Source organism: Paralichthys olivaceus, chromosome 7, assembly GCF_024713975.1.
Source record: "Paralichthys olivaceus isolate ysfri-2021 chromosome 7, ASM2471397v2, whole genome shotgun sequence".
NCBI lineage: Eukaryota > Metazoa > Chordata > Actinopteri > Pleuronectiformes > Paralichthyidae > Paralichthys > Paralichthys olivaceus.
Genome location: NC_091099.1, coordinates 26,325,611 through 26,344,724, shown reverse-complemented (window position 1 = coordinate 26,344,724; position 19,114 = coordinate 26,325,611). Strand labels below are relative to the sequence as shown.

At 39.8% G+C, this 19,114-nt stretch overlaps 2 long non-coding RNA genes across 2 annotated transcripts; one reads left to right on the top strand and one right to left on the bottom strand.

The window, feature by feature from the left end:
- Positions 1 to 5,092: 5,092 nt before the first annotated feature.
- On the bottom strand, positions 5,093 to 6,451 carry LOC138410857 (uncharacterized). The gene is made up of 3 exons (XR_011243480.1): positions 6,262 to 6,451; positions 5,682 to 5,737; positions 5,093 to 5,500 (listed from the first exon to the last, which is right to left on the bottom strand). It is a non-coding gene; the product is annotated as an uncharacterized lncRNA (long non-coding RNA).
- Positions 6,452 to 9,641: 3,190 nt separating this feature from the next.
- On the top strand, positions 9,642 to 14,010 carry LOC138410788 (uncharacterized). The gene is made up of 5 exons (XR_011243380.1): positions 9,642 to 9,762; positions 10,175 to 10,276; positions 10,361 to 10,528; positions 11,014 to 11,127; positions 12,688 to 14,010. It is a non-coding gene; the product is annotated as an uncharacterized lncRNA (long non-coding RNA).
- The last annotated feature ends 5,104 nt before the right edge of the window (positions 14,011 to 19,114 follow it).

Here is a 19,114-nt window from a genome sequence, read left to right as displayed (position 1 = left end):
ACGTCAATTCTGGACGGAAATTCTATTATAGTCGACGTTTATCCGACAAAACTGTTCACAAATTTAAATAACTGCTCCCCTCTTCACTTCCCTCTCAGCCATGTGTCAGTACAATACAAGAAGATTATCAAAACCTTACTCCCACACTAGTTGATAACTTTGTAAATAGTACTGCAGCCTCACTAAAAACAGCACTTGAAGCTGTCGCCCCATTAAAAAAGAAGAGAGTAAGTCAGAGGAGATTAGCTCCGTGGTATAATTCCCAAACGCGCGTTCTAAAACAGACATCGCGGAAGCTAGAAAGGAAGTGGCGTTCCACCAATCACCAAGACTTCCACCTAGCCTGGAAGAATAGCCTTATTAATTACAAAAAAGCACTTAGAAATGCCCGAACCTCTTATTATTCATTACTAATAGAAGAAAATAGGAATAACCCCAGGTTCCTCTTCAGCACTGTAGCCAGGCTGACAGAAAGTCACACCTCTACTGACCCATCTATTCCTCTAGATCTGAGAAGCAATGATTTCATGAGCTTCTTCACTAATAAAATTACAACCATCAGGGATAAAATCCACCACCTCCTCCCAGTGAATAACACTGATACATTGTCTGGTCCTGAAACCATAGCACCAGATTTATGTCTAAACAAATTTTACTTTATTGATCTTCCTGAACTGACCTCGTTAGATTCATCATGTAAACCAACTACTTGTCAGCTGGACTCTGTTCCAACTAGACTTTTTAAAGAAGTCCTCCCCCTAATTGACAGTTCCATTTTAAATCAGATTAATATGTCTTTGCTAACCGGCTACGTACCACAGGCTTTTAAGGTAGCCGTTATTAAACCTCTGCTTAAAAAGCCTACGCTTGATCCAGAGGTTTTAGCTAACTATAGACCCATACCCAACCTGCCCTTCATTTCCAAAATCCTAGAAAAAGCCGTTGCTAACCAGCTGTGTGATTACTTAGATAGTAACGGTTTATTGGAAAAATTTCAGTCAGGATTAAGAATCCATCACAGCACAGAAACAGCACTATTGAAAGTCACTAATGACCTTTTTCTGATGGACTTGTCTCTGTACTCGTCCTGTTGGATCTTAGTGCAGCATTTCACACCATAGATCATAAGATCCTGTTACAAAGACTAGAACAACATGTAGGGATCAGAGGAACGGCACTAGACTGGTTTAAATCATATTTATCAGATAGATTTCAACTTGTTTACGTCAACAATGACCCCTCCATGCACATGCAAGTTAATCATGGAGTTCCACAAGTTTCTGTCCTTGGACCAATACTCTTCACCTTATATATGCTCCCCTTAGGCAACATTATTAGACAGCACCAGATACAATTCCACTGCTATGCAGACGACACCCAATTGTATATTTCCATGAAGCATGATGAATATTATCGCCTAGTTCAACTTCAGGAATGTCTCAAAGATATCAAGGCCTGGATGACCCAAAATGTTCTACTTTTAAACTCAGACAAAACTGAGGTCGTTGTAATCGGCCCTAAACATCTCAGAGAAACACTGTCTGACCAGATAGTCACCTTGGATGGTGTCAGTCTGGCTTCCAGCTCCACTGTGAGGAACCTTGGAGTGTTGTTCGACCAAGACATGTCATTTGACCAACATATAAAACAAGTCTCTAGGACAGCTTTCTTCCACCTGCGCAATATTAACAAAATTAGAAACATCCTGTCTAAGAAGGATGCTGAAAAACTAGTCCACGAATTCGTTACCTCTAGATTAGATTACTGGAACTCTTTATTATCAGGATGCTCCATGAAGACTGTAAAAAGTCTCCAGTTGGTCCAAAATGCTGCAGCACGAGTGCTGACAGGAACTAGAAGGAGAGATCATATCACTCCTGTCTTAGCTTCTCTACATTGGCTCCCTGTAAAATTCAGAATAGAATTCAAGATCCTGCTCCTCACATATAAAGCCCTTAACAATCAAGCCCCCTCATATATCAAAGAGCTGATAACACCTTATTATCCAAGTAGATCACTTCGTTCCCAAAACACAGGCTCTCTAGTGGTTCCAAGAGTCTGTAAGAGTAGAGCAGGAGGTAGAACATTTAGCTATCAGGCTCCTCTCCTGTGGAACCAGCTCCCACTCTGGGTTTGAGAGGCAGACACTGTCTCAGCATTTAAAGTTAAACTTAAAACCTTCCTCTTTGACAAAGCCTATAGTTAGGACTGGATCAGGTGAGTCCTGAACCATCACTTAGTTATGCTGCTATAGGTCTAGACTGCTGGGGGAACTCCCATCATGCACTGAGCACTTCATCACTTCCCTCTGTCTCTCTGCCCCCCCCACACCGGTTTATTTATTTATTTTAACATGTCATCATGTCAAAGTGTCACTTTGTCCTCCCATAGTCCCTCTGGCTCTTCTCTCTATCTCGTTTCAGATAACTCCGGCACCGGGACTGCAGGACAACAACGACTACCATCACCATTGTTATCATTAATTAAAATAACTCAGTAATTCATTAATATATATAATCCTGTTGTAGATCACTACATTGTTATTGTTATAGTCATCCCTGATACTGATGGTGCCCAATTGTTCCCGGTCTCTCTCTCTCCACCTCATCTCTCTCTTCTCTTCCCCGCTTTCCATTTTTTATTTGTGAATGGAAACATTTTTCAAAAGCTCAAAAGCTTCAAAAAGCCCAAAGATTCTGGGAAAGGGAGCAACTCTCCTTCACAGAAAATACTGACATTTCTGAAATGTCCGTCAGTAACCTGGTCAATATTTCTGATATATGTCAACATTTGCATAATGTTGTTTAGTACATGTGATGTGAGTGGTTGACCATTTACAACAGAATGGGCCAGCGGGGTCCTTAAAGAGACAGGAGCTCAAACCAAGTGTTTCAGAGAGAAGCTGAAAAGAGGAGCAGCAGCAATGATCATTATATGTGTTTCTCTGAACATTAGAGAATGTAAAGTAATATAAATAAAAATGATTCATGAGTATGAATATGAGTGCAAAATATCTTGTATAAGGAACTGTCAGAGTCAATTACGTAAAAAACGCCAAGTACCTGGGCAACAAACAATGAGAGAACTGCCAAGTTTGAATTACTGTCTTTGCAGACCATACATACTGCTTCTACAGGTGAGGTTTGTTTGAGCTTGTTGTTTGAGCTTCCACTTGAACAGACAAGTGACCTTAGTTCAGATGGAGCCCACGCCACGGATGCTCTACAAATGTCATTTGTCACTTTATATAAGCATAATTACATGAAAAGCAGAGGGTTAAAACAACAACTCAGTTTACAGAGCCAAGCTCCAACAAACTTCTGCTTTAAAATGTGAAGTGGAACTTAAGCCACAGCTTTAGTTCTGCTTCAGTTTAAGTTCCGCTTCACTCATTGGATGCAAGATTAAAATTCTGGCAAGTGCAACTGAAAGAGGACATATGAATATGCAGGGTGTGGTTGCAAAACTCCTTCAGGTATTTGGTGAGAGGTTTCAGGACATGAAGAGTAAACAAAAGACAGTGAAGCAGAACCAGCTTTTCTGCCAGGCAATCCACAAAATGAAATCATAAAAGCTGCTAAGGATGACATGTTTTTGTTTCAGTTTGCTCAAGCATGACTGACCGAAACTCTGTAAATCAGCTGCCAGTAGCATCATGATAATCATTACCATCATCTGACATCAGAAGGACCCTCAAAAAAGTAACTGATACAGCCATCGGACTGTAGAGGTTATCATGCCACACAGTATGTATTTGATATTAAGTTTGGTCTGAAAAGATGTTTTTATAAAAAGCCCCTGGAATGAAAAAGGCCTGGTGGCTGGCTGCAGTATAGCTCATAAATTGTGACCCCATGTGTTAAAGGATGGCACATGGGCAAGAGTAAAAGGTCAAGGTACATGTTATATAACATTTTCTCAAAGCTGGATGCTGTGACTGTAAGTAGTTATTATCACACTGATGAATGTTCAAGTGTTTATTGGTACAATAAATTTGGTTTTACACAAGCGGCAACATCCCGGGCTGAGCACTGAGGCCAATGCGGAAGTGCAAAAAACTGCAGTTCACTGGGTGGCCACTTGAGGCTGGCTCCAAGAGGGAGTCAATTCCCATCGACTCCCATGTTAAAAAGCCCGACTTTAGAGCAGAATTAAACCTGTTTACAGCCTGGTTCAAAAAACGGTTTTAGTCTCTATCAGTAAGTTCTTCCTCCATGACAACTCTGGGGGGGTGAATTTTTTTCTAACTGGCTCGTTTAGATAATATAGAGGTTTGAAATTGTGAATAATTATCTCTTGATTGACACGTGACGTCACCGTTAGCTCGTCACTCTGGCCTGTGGTCTGCTCGGCTTCACCTGAGCTAACAGGCTAATCCCCGTCACCGAACATGAGCACTCCGCTCATGTTCGGTGACGGGGATTAGCCTGTTAGCTAACCTGTGGAGGAGTTTTCACTCACATGTCGGATGAATATTATCATTTGTTGTTCGGCTGATTGTCCTGACGGAGAAGCTGAAGACGTCTGTTCTGCAGTGTCTGTGGTGCGTAATGTACTGTATTTTATTTACGTGTCAGTAGTGATGAGCAGGTATCATTGTCTCTGTACCTGGCTGGTTAGCTTAGCTCCGCTAACCTCCAGGCAAGATACCAGCAGTAATGGCGATGCTAACGGGAGCGACAGGGTTTTTGAACCGACATGAAGCGTCCACACAGCGGAGAGAGGAGTGTTAGAGTTTATGGTGATACATCTTTTAAACTGAAGGCGACTGTGTGTTTAGTGAATGAGCTCCACCAAGTTAGATATCTAACGTTATGTAAAGTTGTTCAGCTCGCCAACCTATCTGGCTTGACTACGTTACTGTGGGTAACTTCAGTATTAATGTTTTATTAGATTATTGTCTCACAAATAACGTTAGTGCAGCTGCTGCAGTGTGAAACTTGTTGAGCTGGACATTATTTATGAATGAACAGTTTACCTACCAGGTATAGACCTGTTTTCATAACTTACTAACAATTAAAGCAAATTATTGCACATGATGCATTACATTATATATGCAATACTTTTAATGTGAAAGAACTCCATACTGCACATTCATTGTAGTACACTGTTTAATCCCAATCCATATTCAGATACATAGTTGAATATCCACAGAATATAAGGAAATAGACTTTGTTTGAAAGTAACACTTATCTCTGCAATAATGCCATACTTTTATGTTTCCTGTCATTTTATTAGGGACGGACGAACCTGAGGGACACAGCTGTGCTGACCGTGTTCTGTCTCTTATGGCAAAAAAGAAAAGACAACACTTTTTATCTAAGGTTTATCAAATCAGAAAGTAAAAGATGAACATTGTTGTGATAGTGTTAATTTTACCAACCATAATGGATATAGAAATTGACTCAATATTATTAACATGTTGACCAGCCTGAAGCTGCCGATCTCCACCATGTTGCTGCTGCCACAGTGGATTCTGAGGGCATCAGGTGTTGCAGTGCTTCATGAAATGAAAAAAGTCATGTTAAAGGATGTTTTATGCTGAAATCATTGTCACATCTGTAGATATTAAGGAACAGAGGAGAAACACAATTATTTACAGATACTGTACAATACAATCATTACAATACTTTTGACACATGTAATATCAGCTGTGTTAAGTAGCCAAGACTGGTACTTACAGTTTATTCTGTGTTCAGCAGGTGGAAGCACCACAGATTTCAGCCAAACTGATGTACTAAAAAAAATAAACATTGTACAAATACATAAACTACCACATCTGTAATATTCAAGGTGATAATCTCCCACAGTGCTGTTGATAACGGTCCACATCAAGTCCGTCAACTTCTCTCAGTGTTAAAACAGATAAATATATAATAAATATGAGCACTGTTTACAACAGTGGTGTGTGGAGATTATAATCACATCTAAACTCTCATATAATTACACATCTGCACTGAGTCTAATTCACTGTGAATTCTATAACAGGCTAAAAAAAAGAGGTTGTGATAGTAGTGGTGGTTATACAAGTCTGTATCACATGCAGCTTATTAATATTAACTTATTAAAATTACAATCAAATGACAAAACACAACTCTTTACTAAAGCTAGTCAACTTGCTTCAAACTTCATTAGACGTGTTAAATAAATGGTAAATTACCACAATAACATCAAAAACCACTTGAGGCCTGTAAGTATATGTAATTATGATAATAAATAAATCAATAGGTTTTGTTGTTGTAAAGTTTCAGGGTAACTTACCTCTGTTCGGTTCGATGTTACGACCGCGACCATCCCGGAGCAACAACACCGCGGCGCTAGCCGGTTAGCAGTAGCGGGTAGCATTTAGCCTAGCTCCTTAGCCTGAGCTAAACAGGTAATGATAAGCTCTGTGGGCGTGGCTCAGCTGTCAGTCTTCACTCAGCCCACCCAGCGTCCACTCGTGCGCCTCCTCTTTGCCCATTTATGGGATAGCCAGGAACTAGGAGGAGTCAGGCCCCGGCAAGATGGCGCTGGGTGAAACGCCCACTGCGAGCCTCATTTTCACTCTTCAGAAACCAACCGGTGACGTAACGGACACTACGTCCATCTTTATATACGGTCTATGGTTTTACACTGGAAACCGGTCATGATCACTGATATAATGATTAACCATTTATATGGATCAAAGCTTGGGACAGAATTGTTCCTATACAAAGCTGTTTAAATATCAATCAGCAATCCCACGATTGCTACTATGCAGACTACGGCTCCAGAGGTGCGAGGTGGCAGTGTTCTTATTTGAGTTTCACTTCTGGATAGTGGGAGGAGGTGGAGATGTGTCGTCCATCTGTCTATGGTGAGAAGATTTAAGATCATTTCACAAGAACACCGTATAGATGCGACTGTTGATGCCATTGTGCACTGTTTTAGTCATTGTGGAAAGAAGCAGTCATGAAAGACAGCAAGTTTACATCATATCTGTTTTCTTCAATCTACCAAAGACTTGTCACTCTCAAGTAATGCATTCTGGTATGTCTGTTTTGTTTCTTTGAAAAAACTTTATTCACCATTTTGTTCATTCAGCTCAGTTTAAGTCAAAAGACCTCATGTTTATTTGTCCTCTGAAGCACTTGAATGATACAGTTTTTACTGCTCTGAATATTATTTTTTATTTCAGATGGAACAAAAATAGGCAAACACGAAGTGTGACAATGAATTATAAGTCAGAGCAGTGTGAGTCAGTATGTCAGACAGTTTCCTTCCTGTCAAAACAATGTCCAACACTACTTGCTCTGCCACATTCTTTTGACCCTGAGAATAACTTTGCATGATAATAACAAAGAAGTCAATGAAGAAAGATTTATTCTTCGGTTTAGAGACAAAAGAAAACATCAAAACAATTGTTAGCTGTTGAGGTCACTGTCTGTAGCTGTAGCCATGTCTGTGCATTGAGTTGCCAGGAGGAGAACTTCCCCTTTAACACTCTCAGTATACAGATACTTTTTGTTTGAACTAATTGGAATGCTGATGTAGGCTATTTCTGAACCCCTAGTGTCTTGCAGTGAATCATTTTTGAGTAATGATCAGTAAATGTAACATCTCCTCATCTCTGCTTTCTGTTGTATCAGTGTATCAGACTGGAGCCACACACTAGCTGTTGTATGGAGGAGACAGACAACTTATGACATTCTGATTAATAACAATTAGAATCCTTCATAGACTCTTACAAACATGAAACCATTCTTGTTTCTATTTTGGAAATTTTTACTTTATCCTTTGCTATATAATTCAAAACAGGTTTACACTGAACACATTAAAAAGAATGTTTTAGGTGTTGACGTGATTTTTCTTGAGACAAACGAGGGACTGACAGTCTGAATGATCCTACTGTAAAAATGAGAACACAGGGATCAATGTGACCAGAACATTAACGTCTCTTTTTTCTGCCAACTTCTCCCCTTTGATGTCCAAAATCAAATCTGACCTTCAAAGATGGAGAAGTTAACCTTCGTGGTTGATTGGAAGATTAATACAGTGAAAATGAACATCTTGTCCAAATTTCTGTTTTTATTCAATTGTTTCCCTCTATTTTTGCCAAAATCCTTTTTAAAACTATTGATCAGACAATTTCTTCTTTTTTATGGTGTGGAAAGGCACCCAGAATCCGCAAACACTACTGGAGAGATGCAAATTTAATGGTGGATTATCTCTCCCCAATTTCCAAATGTATTATTGGGCAGTACACCTCCAAAAAAAATCTTTTTGATTTAACTTAAGCGATTCACCATGGTGTAAGCTAGAGGCACAGTCTTGTGTCTCGTCCTCTCTGTCAACTTTTACTTACCTCCCCCTCCAAACAGCCCTCAAGTGGTAATTTCCACCATGAAGATCTGGTACCAATTCAGGAGACAGTTCCAATTTACTTCAGCTTCAACTTTTGCTCGCTTACTAGAGTATCACTTATTCCAGCCCACATTCACAGATTCCTCCTTTTCTGTATGGCATGCTAAAGACCTGAAATTGTTTAAAAACCTTTATAGGGATGGTATTTTTTGGAGTTTTGCAGACGTGTTGTGTGAATTTCACCTCCCTACCTCTCATCTCTTTCGCTTTTTTCAAATCAGATACTGTATTAACTCTTTGTTTCCAACTTTACCTTTCTCACCTCCAAATCAATTATGGGATGAGGTTCTGTGCTCTAATCCCCTCCAAAAACCAAAATGAGCTGGGGTTGAGCCTGGAAGATAATTGGTGGGATAAGGCACTAGACAAGATCCACACAGGCTTAATTTGCGCTCGTTTGACACTCATACAGTTCAAAGTGGTATTTAGAACTCATTTTTTGAAAGCTCGACTGTCATTAATATATCCCAACGTCATTGATAGTTGCGACAAATGTCATTCTTCATCCTGCAATTTAACCCACGTTTTATTCTTGCCCATTATTATCCTGCTTCTGGCAGAAATACTTTGACACTATGTCAAAAATATTTGATAACTCGATAACTATAGCGGTTTCTCCCCACATTGCTATATTCTGGCTTCCTGAAGATTATAGCCGCTACACCTCCATGCAACTAGACATTCTGACCTTTACCTCTTTACTTGCAAGACGCCATCTTCTGCCTCACTGGAGGTCCACTAGAGCTCCCTCCAGCTCCCAGTGGCTCAGTGAGGTCATGTCTTTTCTTAAACTAGAGAAGATAATATATATATATGCCAATCTTTCTTAACATTCTTCAACTTTTTTCCTTCTCTGAGTCCTGATTGATGAGCCCCACCCTACCCCACCCCTCTTCTTCCTTTTTTATTTTGTTTTATTTTATTACTATTATTATTATTTTATTTTTATTTTTATTTATTTTATTGTTTCTGATCTCAGTTACTAATTTGTTGTATAATTCAAAGATATGTGTTAAAAAACTAATAAACATAGAAAGTATGGCATATTTTTCACTGGACCCATTGAGACTCGCTGTACCTCTAAATGTACCATCATTGTTCCTAGAGGCCTTAACGATGACTCTCCCTGTTTCTTTTATATGAATCCCTTGTGCCATATTTTCGATAAAAATATGAAAAAATGAACACACCCAATCCCTGAGGTTTGTAGACATGCGTCACTCGTAAATATATTCAACACATGCAAAGTATATAAAGTGTGATTGTGCTGATAAGGGTAGTATAAGGAACTTGTGGTACTTACCTGTGGTACTTACCTGTTGATCAAGATGAAGCTGCTTCTTTCTCTGACTCTCCTCTGGGCGCTCTGCAGCACAGGTAACTCTACTTTTCATTTCTTCAATACTGTTTCAGCAGCTACAGAGCCTCATTTGAATCTAATTAAAGACATTTCACCATCAGCAATTTTCAGGCAGGGATTTTACTTTTACACTAAATGATAGCCAGTTTGATGTAATTAAAAGAACTTATTTATGGATCTTAAGGGGGAGAAATTATACTGTAAAAAGTTAAAGTATAGTACTTCAAGAACCAGACTAAACTAAACCAAACTAAACATCACTTTAGAATTCAATTTTACATACATTTAAAAAACTCCATTCAAGTTCACATGCATCTTCATCGACCCCATTTTTATCAGTTATTTTTCATTCCACCTCTTATATTTTTGAGCTTTGATAAACCATAACAATCAATAGGTTATAACTGATTATTTTTCTCCACACATCAGGTGGAGCACTTGTGTGTCAAACTTGCATAAATCGGCCATGTACAGACCAGGTCCAAGTTACATGTCCCTCAGCGGACATGTGTATAACAGCCTCCATTCAAGGTAGACATTTCTACATTCCTTTCCAGTAACATAAATGTACTGTACAGTTAAACAATATTAACAAACTGCACTTTGACTCTCTAGCCAGTTCATCTTGGGCTTCAGAACAGCTTGTCATCAAGCAGTGTGCACCCTCCTCCCTGTGTCCAGCCACAGGCTTTGAGACATTTTCAGTTAACTTCGGTGGTTGGAGTGCACTTGCATCTGCATTGTGCTGCAACACAGATAACTGCAACTCAGCCACTCAGCCTTGTAAGTACATGTACATGACTATCTTATAAATTAGTATTATCTATTATTTTTATCTAAGATAGATAAGATAAGGAAAAACTAGTGGCATCTTCTTTGTGACATGTTGTACAATCATTTTTTAATGCTGTTATAATCTTTATTCCTATAAACATATACAGTGATCAAGACTAGTGGAATACATGTAACAGAGTAAAACATTACAACAATTACAAACAACAGTTCACAGTTAAAACAGATGATAATTGAAACACTGCACATAATTTGACTCTTAGAAAACAGATGTCTTCTGAAATCTACATAACTCATTCTGAAATGTAAAAGTAGTTGTGATTCCACTTACTTCACTGTAACTCAGACAGTCAAGCTTGTAAGCACTAGTCAATGAGTAATTTAATTAAAAAAAGCAAAGACTAACCACATCCCTCTTCTGACATGTTCTGTTTCCATTTCCTGAAAATAAATGATGTTATTCTTGTTTGTTTCAGTTCCTGTTGTTGGGTCAGTTAACGGCCTTCAGTGTGCCACTTGTTACCTCGTATCTCAATGTACCGGTTTGGTACAATGTAGGGGAACAGAGGATCACTGTTTTCAAGCCAGTGGTGAGTGTTATAAACATATATTATATACTATGTTTGAATATGATCTTTGTATAAATATCTATATATATCTAAATATATATAAAATATTAAATTATGTACTTAACTTGTGGGCATTTTTAATCACACCTGTATGTTAGTCTTTACTAATCCATAACATTTCAGATATTAATCATGACAATAACAGCTTGTATTTATGCAGCACCTTTCAAGAGACCCAAGGACACTTTACATGTGTCAGTGAGGACAAAAAGAGACTAGAAGAGAAAAGAAAAGAATTTGTACAAAACAGGACAGAAAGAAACAGCACTAATGGCAGGGTGGAGCGTTAACTGAGGCTAAAGGCCTTAGTGAACAGGTGGTGTTTGAGGAGTTTCTTGATGCTATCCAGAGATGCTGCATAGCAGATTTCATTAGGGAGAGAGTTCCAGAGGGCGGGGGCTGTGACACAGAAGGCTCTGTCTCCAAAGGTTTGCAGTTTGGTGTTGGGGATGGAGAGCAAACCTGAGTTTGAGGACCGCAGCCTTCTGAGCGGAGTGTAGGGTCGGAGGAGGTCAGTTAGATACGGTGGGGCGTGGGCCTGGAGGGATTTATAGGTGAGAAGGAGGAGTTTGTAGTTTTATTGGTTTAGGGCCAAATCCTAATATACATTATCTCGAGGCACTTTACATAGAAGGTCAAGAGCTTAAAATCATATTAATGTAGAGAAACCCAACAGTTCCCACAATGAGCAGCACTTTGTGGAGGAAAAACTCCCTCATTAACAGAGAGAAACCTCTAGAACCAGACTCAATGTGTGAGGAGAGGGAGAGAGAGGCGAGAGAGACCGGGAACACTTGTGCACCATCAGGTATCAGATCTGACAAGTTAAAATGTGAACAATAACAGTGTAAAGAAGTTATTGATTATTATTGATGACAGTTACAATTCATATAATAATTAATTACTGAAGTCTTGTTGTTAATCATAATAATAATTATAATAATAGTTGTTATCCTGGAGTTCTGGAGTCAGAGATATCTGTAATGAGAGAGAGAGAGAGAGAGAGAGAGAGACTATGGGAGAAAAAAGAAACATAGTTATTGACATGTATTAAAATAAATAAATGAGTGTGGGGGGGCAGAGAGACAGAGAGAAGTGGAGAAGTGCTCAGTGGATGATGGGAGTTCCCCCAGCAGTCTAGACCTATAGCAGCACAACTAAGTGATGGTTCAGGACTCACCTGATCCAGAGCTAACTATAAGCTTTAGACGTTTAAGTTTAAGTTTAAATGCTGAGATGGTGTCTGGCACAGTTGTGACCACAGTTTGAAGCCGCAGAATCAAGGTCACACCGATACATGTGCTCGACCAATCACAACTCAGCCTGACCTGTCAATCATGATGTTTCATCCCATTTGTACAGCATCAAATAACTAATCAAAACCAAACTTATCAGAAAGAGTTAGCTTCACTTTTGCGAGCTATCATGCCGTTCATCTTTATATAAAGTCTATGCTCACAAGAAGTGATATTATAAATAAAAATAACATTTTGTAGTAACACAGTGTCTCTTCTTCTCCAGTGACAAGCGGGTCGAACAATATTCCACTTCTTGGCTGTGCGTCTGCAAACACGTGTGCAGAAGCTTCCGAACTGGGAAGCTTACTCTCCCTGCAAAGTGTTAACATAACCTGTTGTGACAGCAATTTATGTAATAGTCCAACTGTTGTCATGACAACAACTGCTGCAACAACTACAACTGCTGCAACAACTACAACTGCTGCAAGTGGTGCCTGTTGTATCAGTCTGGGTATGATCCATCTGCTGATCGGACTCCTTGTCTTCACCCTCTATTAGAACAAGACAATAGAAAATGGTGAAAAAGTACATAATAACAAAAGCCTGCTTCTCCAGCCTCCACCTGTTTGTCATTTGCACTGTATATTCACCCTCAAGGGTCTTTGTCAATAATGTCTGTGGGGATTTTTATTGGTCATTCTAACTACATTTATTTTTCCTTTACAAGATCCACTAAGATGAGATTGGAAAACAATATATTTAAATATTGTGGAATCCCCAGGTCAAGCTGTTTGCTGGGATCCTGTAGACATCTTGAAGGGTTCCTGATAAACAGCTTTACTGGCTGATTCCCACCTGCATGTGAGGACAGATTTGTCTCAAATAAATGTTGGTACATGATGAAAACATGTTACAGTACAAAATAAGAACCTATATAATAATATAATCTTCATCAAAATGAAAAAGCATGAAATGCAGACGATGCATGCATTTGATGCTCTTATGGATTTCAGAGCAAAGTCCAAGATACTGCAAGTACATCTCCAAGTGAGTTTTGAAAACTTTCTATAACACACAGAAAGTTAGTCAGTTAATTATTTAGGTTTACAACCCTAGCTTACATCTTTTTGTAACCTGCAGAACATAACATTGCACTGGTACACACCTATTAGTTGCTCTGACTGACCTACAGTTGCAGAAAGTTATTAAAGAAATGTTTAATTGTTAGAATAATTAGCGGCTTGCAGACAACATTTATTTTGATGACCAATTGTTTCATAATTTAAAAATGTCACTAAAGATATCATTCTTTAATGGAGCGAACCCTGTGAGATGGTTCAGGCAGCCAACTCCAGCTGTGCTGCTCCGATCATGTGACACACATCATGTGACCAACCCCTTTGCTTGCACTGCTGCTGCAGTATCGCTACCACTTGCTTCAGGCCCTCCACCACCCCAGCATCCACCTGTAGCCTCCGGGGGGTTACAAGTATTTGCTGGTCACTCCCATCATATCTGTGTAATCATATCGGGGGGCGTGATTGAGTGGGAGCCTAGACTCCAAACATAAACTATGTTCTAATGCTGCAATAAACATTTGAACGTGTGTTGTCTGACTGAACTTAAGTAAAAGTACAGATACTTGTGTAAAAAAGACTCTGGTAAAAGTAGAAGTACTGATTCAACTCCTTTACTCACGTGAAAGTAAGAAAGTACGGGCTCTAAAATGTACTGAAGTGCAAAAGTAAAATGAATTTTTATCTTCAATGATACACGATGCCTCTTTTGATAACTCGGCAAATGAAAACAGTTGTTGCAAACAAAATAGGATAGTTTTCCTCTTTTGTTAACAACCTGCACAGAGCTGGTACAGAGAAAAACTGGACACAGTCTAGTATTGCTTCCAAATTCCAGACAGAATAATAAAGACTGAAGTGACCCGAGGTCCTGCATGAGCACCTGGATACTGTTTTACAGGGAATAAATGAGAATGTGCTGGCCTTGATCAAGTCCCTGCCCTTTGTACACACCGCCCGTCGCTACTACCTATTGGATGGTTTAGTGAGGTCCTTGGATCGGCCCCACCGGAGCAACACAATCAAACTTGACTAGAAGAATCTAGAGAAGGTAAAAGTCATAACAAGGTTTCGGTAGGTGAACATGCGCCGGTGCCTGCCAACTCCCGAGGCAGGGGGCAAGAGAGTGAGCAAGAGTTGCTCCGTGCGTAAAAGTGAAAAAACAAGTAAAGATCCAGCTTTGAGAAAGTAAAAAGTGAAGATATTTGTGTACAAATGTAGCGAGTAAAAGTAAAAAGTCTTCAGGAAAATAAATACTCAAGTAAAGTACAGATACCTGATAAATCTGATTAAGTACAGTAACAAAGTATTTCTACTTCAGTACTTTCAACCTCTGGTGAAATCCACACACATCCATAATAAAGAGTAAAGCATTCAGATTAAACTGAAAATATTTTGCTCAGAAACATCCTCAACCAGAGGGGGAGGAACGAGCCAAATGTATAAAGAGAAAGAATAGCTTCCCATCGGTGTGCATATTACAAACTAACCTTTGTCTTGTGTACCATGCTCTGAGCATTAAAGTGTGACAATACTGGAAGAGAGTTTTGTCTCGTTCCTCGTTGTCAGAGTGGGATTGCAGAATTGCCACGACAAGACCAAACCAAATCCTTCACTACTTCCTGTTTTTCGTTCAGCTAATGCATCCACATTTGCTTCTTTGGTTTAAGCATTTTCTCATCTAACCACTGGTTACTGTTTCTTGACTTCCTTATTTTGTCTGACTGGTGTTATTGTTTTTGCCCAGGTGAGATTTGGATCAACTGTAATTTTTGGTTTGCGTTTCTGATTCCTACTACGATCCGATCTCTGAGCATTTCTTCCAGCAGGATGCCATATTGACAATGTACTGCGAGCTTGTAAACCTCAGTGATAAAGTATTCTGCTGATTCACCTGGCTGTTGATATCTGTTATTAAACCTGGCTCTCTCATACATTACATTGTATTGGCCGATGAAATGCTAACCCAAGGCTTGACACACCTCTTCATACTTCTTCCTCTAATCGTCAGACAAAGACAGCGTGTTCAACACGTCACTTTTCACCCCCATGATATACAACAGCGAGTTGACTTGGTACTCCTCAATCTTTTCTGTGAGTCGTGAAGCCACCACTGGTTACGTAAATACAGTGAGGCGCGGGCATGGAGGGATGTGTAAGGCCTTCATTAGCTGTGTGTGTGTGTGTGTGTCTGTGTGTGTGTGTGTGTGTGTGTGTAGAGAGAGAAGGAACAGAGAATGTGTCAACCAATCTGTGAATGAGTCAAAGTGCTTAGAGCTTTCAGAAGGTTTGTGTATAATCTAAAACACTTACACAAAACACACACTAGCTATGTCTCCATCAACATTTTAATACACATTTTGAGGTTTTGCAATAAAAGGTTGATGAAAATGGAACCATTTAAAAAACTCACAAAACATTTTAGACAGTCTTTGCTTTTTTAGATGAAAAGTTAGTGCACAACTACTTTTTCAAATACATTCTAATGTAGTAACCAATTCATATGTCAGATCTCTTATTTCTGCTCATAGAAAAAAAAAGTGGCTGTTTCCCGAAACCCACTCTATATTTCCCGTAAATGGCCAACGTCCCTACACTTAGAAATTCTAAAAAAAGAACCCAGAGTTTAATATCACCCAGAAGTCAGACAAATGGTTAATTATAGCATTAGGTTTTTTTTCTGACAATAAGTTGAACATAATTGTTACATACAATCTTTACCATTTCTACTTAATAGGAAAGAACAAAACCATCCACCAGCGCTCTGTACTCACCCTTCCTCCCATCACTTATACACCCAACCACTGCAGAGTCATCAGAGAACTTCTGTATGTGGCATGACTCAGAGTTGTACAGAAGGTCGGAGATGGACAGTGTGAAGAGCAAGGGCGACAGTACAGTCCCTTGTGGAGCTCCTGTAGTACTCACCACCACATCAGAGGCTCGCTGCAACATGGAGATGGTAGAAATTCATACAGAAATTACCATGTGCCTGCCGCACATACGGAAGCAGGTTAGGCACCTCATTACAATGCCAATGAGGTACCGCACCAAAGCTAAAGTGTGCACGAACCCCAGAAGGGGCAGGCACATCTGAGTGCACATATACTTTTGCTGAATTGTGTCCATGACCCGGTTGGAAATTGTAGGTTATTATAGCGGCCTTTCCAATTTCAATTCAATTTTATTTGTATAGCGCCAAATCATAATAAACATTATCTCAAGGCACTTTACATAGAAGGTCAGGACCTTAAAATTGTATTAATATAGAGAAACCCAACAGTTCCCACAATGAGCAGCACTTTGTGGAGGAAAAACTCCCTCATTAACAGAGAGAAACCTCTAGAACCAGACTCAATGTGTGAGGAGAGGGAGAGAGAGGCGAGAGAGACCGGGAACACTTGTGCACCATCAGGTATCAGATCTGACGAGTTAAAATGTGAACAATAACAGTGTAAAGAAGTTATTGATTATTATTGATGACAGTTACAATTCATATAATAATTAATTACTGAAGTATTGTTGTTAATCATAATAATAATAAGAGTTGTTGTCAGAGATATCTGTAATGAGAGAGAGAGAGAGAGACTATAGGAGAAAAAAGAAACAGTTATTGACATGTATTAAAATAAATAAATAAATAAATGAGTGTGGGGGGGCAGAGAGACAGAGAGAAGTGGAGGAGTGCTCAGTGCATGATGGGAGTTCCCCCAGCAGTCTAGACCTATAGCAGCATAACTAAGTGATGGTTCAGGACTCACATGATCCAGAACTAACTATAGACTTTATCAAAGAGGAACGTTTTAAGTTTAACTTTAAATGCAGAGATGGTGTCTGCCTCCTGAACCCAGAGTGGGAGCTGGTTCCACAGGAGAGGAGCCTGGTAGCTGAATGCTCTACCTCCTGTTCTACTCTTACAGACTCTTGGAACCACTAGAGAGCCTGTGTTTTGTGAACGAAGTGATCTACTTGGATAATATGGTGTTATCAGCTCTTTGATATATGAAGGGGCTTGACTGTTAAGGGCTTTATATGTGAGGAGCAGGATCTTGAATTCTATTCTGAATTTTACAGGGAGCCAATGTAGAGAAGCTAAGACAGGAGTGATATGATCTCTCCTTCTAGTTCCTGTCAGCACTCGTGCTGCAGCATTTTGGACCAACTGGAGACTTTTTACAGTCTTCATGGAGCATCCTGATAATAACGAGTTACAGTATCCAGTGTAGAGGTAACAAACTAGTTTGTGATTGTGGCAACACAAGGGCGTAATGTGTGAATTAGGGCAGTGTAAAGTTTTTAAATTTAGTTGGCCAGACAACGCCACCCTGGGAGTTTCACCCAGGGAAATATTCTAAATATAACAATACCCCAAATAAAAGACAGAAAGGGCACGGTCTATTTGCAACCGAGGCAGAGACAGTAGTTCAAGAATACAAGATTTATTAATTACAAAATAACTTATTTTAAAAAGGTTGCTCTAGGACAATCCAGGGAAGCCAATCAGGGCTGAGCCTCACGGTGCCAGACGGTGCAAAACAGAGGGAATCCCAGGAACACCACGTGTGAAGCAACAAAAAATGACACAAAAACAAGACGACGTGCAAAACACAACACAGGAGGGACACCACCACCGGGACACCAATCCACCACCGTAGACTCCGTAGAGCAACGGGTTAGAAAGGGGGATAATGAAAACAAGACTATTTAATAACAAAGAAAAGAAATCAAAAAAATTATTCAAACAAAAAACATAAGTAAACTCTAGCAGATCAAATAATTAACCAAAATCTACAGAATCAAATGAAATGCAGAATCAAATAACCTAAATAAACACAAATTAACAGATGAATCCCACTTATTACAAACAAAACAAGGACTGTACTGTAATGACCCACCCAGTGACTTCCTGTTCATGTTGCTCCTTGAAGGAGACTGGGTGGGTCGTCAGAGAAACTGATTGCACCTGAGAGGTGGGAGGAGCAAAAGGCATAAAGGGGTTGCTTCCCCAGTCTGTACTCTCTCACCTGGGCCTGCTGCAGCCACATGTCCTGTGTTTGGTTTGTGGCACCTTTCAACACACACTACACCATGTTCTCACCCATCCACACACTCCTAACATGACTGATGACCTTCTTACTTACACACCCCATCCAGTAGTTACTTTGCCTGCTTTGTTTTAAGTTAAATAAACTAATTTTTGTCTTGTTATATCTATGTGTGGTCTCCCTTTTTGTTGCCGGCCTTGAGCCAGGCGGTAACAGTACTAATAAACAAACAAACACAAATAACAAAGGAACAAAATAAGTAAATCACCGCGCTGCTCACACACACACACACACGCATACACAGTTAAAACATGGCTTGACCCAATGGAAGGACGAAACGGAGTTACTGAGCCACAGCTTCGCCATGCTACGCCGCTGCTAGGCTTTCTTTACCCTGCAATACAAAGCAAATATATACATGAGTAACTTACAATGGCCGGAGGAGGAAGCTAAAGCCACTGCACTACATCCCGGTCAGGCAGTCTCGGACAACACAGAGTGGAGCGGAGGGAGCGACGCTACACGAGCGCCACCTGTAAACAAACACACAGGTTGCTACACGTGCAACGCCACAACAGAGGACACATGA